The sequence below is a fragment of the Penaeus monodon genome, chromosome 38 (genome assembly GCF_015228065.2).
Source record: "Penaeus monodon isolate SGIC_2016 chromosome 38, NSTDA_Pmon_1, whole genome shotgun sequence".
Classification (NCBI taxonomy): Eukaryota; Metazoa; Arthropoda; class Malacostraca; order Decapoda; family Penaeidae; genus Penaeus; species Penaeus monodon.
This window is the reverse complement of record NC_051423.1, coordinates 24,948,088-24,952,096: the sequence shown is the minus strand read 5'-3', so window position 1 is coordinate 24,952,096 and position 4,009 is coordinate 24,948,088.

Sequence of the window (4,009 nt, the reverse complement as noted above, 5' to 3'; positions counted from 1 at the left end):
TTTTTTTGAAAAAATTTTTATTTTTTAAATTTTAAACCACGGAATTCCCAAAAAAAAAAAAAAAAAACCCTTTGGGGCCCCCAAAAATTTTAAAAAATCCCTTTAAACCGCATTTTTTTCTTTAACCCGAAAAAAACATGTGCAGAAAAGATTTCATAATAAAATTTACGGGTTTTTTCTATTTTATTGTTTAAATTTAAATTTTATTCCATTTTTTATAGTATATATGTATATGTTATAGTATATGTTATATTAAATATATATATAATTTTTTTTTTTTTTTTTTTTTTTTTTTTTTTTTGAGTTACACCCCAAAATTTTTTTTTTTTTTTTTTTTTTTTTTTTTTTTTTTTTTTTTTTTTTTTTTTTTTTTTTTAGAGTATACTCACCAAAATTATGAGTTATAATTATTTCCGTACTTTCCCCCTTTCCCCTTTAGTTATGTGTTTTCAAATGATATCAAACCCACAACTTCACTTTCACAGTCTTGATCGTGGGGCTAAAAAAAAAATACATATACTGAGTATAGTACTATATATATATATATTACCCCATTTTAAAACACCACACAACACCACACACACACACAACACACACCAAAACCACACACACCCCCACACACACACACACACACACACACACACATATAAAAGAGGCCGATGAGCGTAGAGTGCATCTGGCGCCCCGGACGATGGGGTAATTTGGATAGGGGTAAAGGTTAGCAGACCGAGACCCTAGCGCATTTTCATTAGAAATGGTACAGTTATGCAGAGATTCTGCGTTATGGGCTGTCTGAATGTCGTTCGCGGGCGACCCTCTTTTAACATGTTAATTGGAAATTGCAAAGGGTTAAAAGTACTGGGAAGTAGAAGTGATGTCAAAAGGGGAAAGGGCTATGGTTTTTGCCCCCGGTGTTTGTCGAGAAGGGGGTTTGGGTATGTATGAAGTAATGTTTGAATAAATTTTATAATAAATTACAATGTATGCAGTAGTAGAGGGGACTAGTGTTGCCCGTATGCCCAAAAAGAGGCCCATTCAGAGGGTAATTTGGAAAAATACTTGAGTTTTAGCTAACACAAAAAGCAAGCTATTCTGAGAGTGTGCTGGTGGGATAGGCTTACAAATTATATATATATATATATAATATATATATTATATAATATATAATATATATATATTTATATAGATTATTATAACACACCCACCCCACCACAAATATTATTTTTTTTTTTTTTTTAAAAAAAAAAAAAAAAAAAATATATATATTGTGTGTGTGTGTCAGTATTTACAATATACACAACTGTAAAAATATCCTTAATTTCTAAAACGGTTTCCCCATAAACAATAACTTTAACAAGGTACCAAAATCAATATAATGGTAAAGTGAGTATTAAAAATGGTGAAGCGTATGTGGGAAAGGGGGAAACAAGCGTGTTCGCGGGGTAACAAGCGTGACGTCACGGAAAGGAGGCCTAAGTTGCGCGGCAAGATGGTGAGGTGGTGAGGCGCGAAGAAAAACGACGGGGGCAGACGGGTGGTGAGCTCCACACGCTCCACACTACCTATACGAGGGCAGACCTAACCCTGACAAGACTCGGCGAGGTTCCTGTACCCTCACTTGCCCTATTCATATACGGCCAATATTTTTTAAAAATAAGAAGAAACAAGCTTTATTTGTGAAATTTTTTAAATTTGCTCCAAATTCCCAGAAAGGCAAATTCCAAAGTCGTTTTCTTTAAAGAGCAAGAACTCGATACATAACTGTAGTGGATAAATCAAACTCCGTTGAGTTAGAGATTTTTTGGTTTGGTAGCGTGTTACCCAACTACAGGTAATGCCGTGTGGTTTGGCGAATTTTGGTGATGATTCTCAGGTGGTTTAAAAGTCATTCCGTAGTCACGATAAAAAGAACAAAAAAAACTCACGGGCTGACTAAAAAAGGCAACATAAAAAAGAGCATTTTTAATATACATTTATTACGCGCAAATCTTTCAAACATAACCAATTCACAAATAACACACCATACATTTGCTTGAAACAACAGAGGCAACCCGCCAAAGCAAATTCATTCTTATAAAAAAAACAGGAAAACAGCAAAGCCACGTCATCTTACGGCGAAGGAGCCGTAGAGTTCCTTATAAAAATTCATAGCGTCAGGGAACAGCGGGCCCGGAAGCCTTGCGGGGTGACCCGCCTGAACCAGGGGAAATTCACTACAATAACAATATGATATACATAATATATATAAAATATATATATATATATATATATATATATATATATATATATAGATAGATAGATAGATAGATAGATAGATAGATAGATAGATATATACACACACACACATATATATATATACATATATATACATACATGTATAGTTATACAGTATATATATAACGTATATATACATATATATATATATATATATTATATATATATATGCTCACGGGAGTATACCCTGGTGTAGTGAGCAGGCCATGTGTGGCGACAGATAAGTACGCGCTAGACAGAGTCAACCCTGCTGGAGGGGCTTATCAGTGGCATTCCGGCTAAACTACTCCCCCTTCCACCAAGATACACCTAAGCCAGTAGGTGGGAGGTAACTCGGCTGTATACCTCTCAATCAAAAAACCATGGGCTGCACAAACAGAGCAAAGGCCTCATTTCCCCCGGGGGCGAAGGAGCCCCCGGTTACAGCGGCGATCAGGACTGTTCCAGAGCAGAGGGTGCTAAGAATCCCCGGACAACAACAGGCCGCCCCACGTTGATGAACCTTTGCACATATAATATAAGGACAATGAGAACTGAATCCAACTTACTAGCATTATTTGAGGAACTTTCTTTCATCAAATGGGATATTGTAAGACTCTGTGAGGTTAGAAGACTAGGCGAAGAACAGAAGATACTAAATGATGGACATGTGCTCTATTGGAGAGGTAAACCCCGGGGTAGCAAGCGGAAATTAGGGGGGCTTCTTATTCACAAACGTTTAGAAAAGAATATCGTGGAATTCTATAGTATAAGCGAAAGAGTGGCTTCAGAACAATAAAACTAAACAATAGGTACAACTTAAAGATTGTTCAAGTCTATGCTCCAACCTGCAGCCACAGTGATGAAGAAATAGAAAGCTTCTATGAAGATGTTCACTTAGCCAGCGAGAGAGTAAAAACTCATTTCACAATAATAATGGGAGATTTTAATGCAAAAATAGGTAAAAAGACAGTAGGAGAAACCGCAATAAGGAATCACGGAATAGGTACTAGGAATGAGAGGGGACAAGGCTAGTTGATTTTGCGGAGGCTCGATCACTCAAAATCATGAATACATTCTTCGAAAAAAGACTAGAGCGGAATTTGGACTTGGAAGTCGCCATTTGAACATCAAAAACAAAATTGACTTCATAATTTCAATAGGCCGATATAGTAAAAACGTGGAAGTTATTAATAAAGTAAATTTGGCAGCGACCATGGGAATGGTCAGAGGCCAAATTAAATTACACCTCAGAAGGGAAAGGTGTAAACTCATAAGAAAACCACAGCCAAATTTAGCTAACTTGAAGACCAGAGCGACAGAATTTAACCTTAACATCCAAAGATATTCACTTCTCAGCGACGAAGATCTCAACATTGACCAAATTAACAAACAGTTCAATGACATCATAAAGGAAGCTGTACTAGAAGTAGGCGGTAAGAACGTCAAGCAAAGCTCCAGCAAGTTGTCGGTAGAAACTAAAGAGCTTATCAAAACGTAGGGTCATGAAAATATCGTCAATCAGGGACAAGATAGAATTAGCCGAACTACAAGACTATAAATAAAAAGAAAAGGAAATGTACGGAAATTCAAAACTCAAATAAAAATGAAACAGTGATATCAGGTACTAGCATGAAAACAGTTAAAAAGAGACTCGGTATAGGGAGAAATCGATTGTATGCAATAAAAAAACCGATGGAGAAGTAACATACAATAAGAATGAATCATAAGAATAGTGGAGGACTTTTACGGGAGT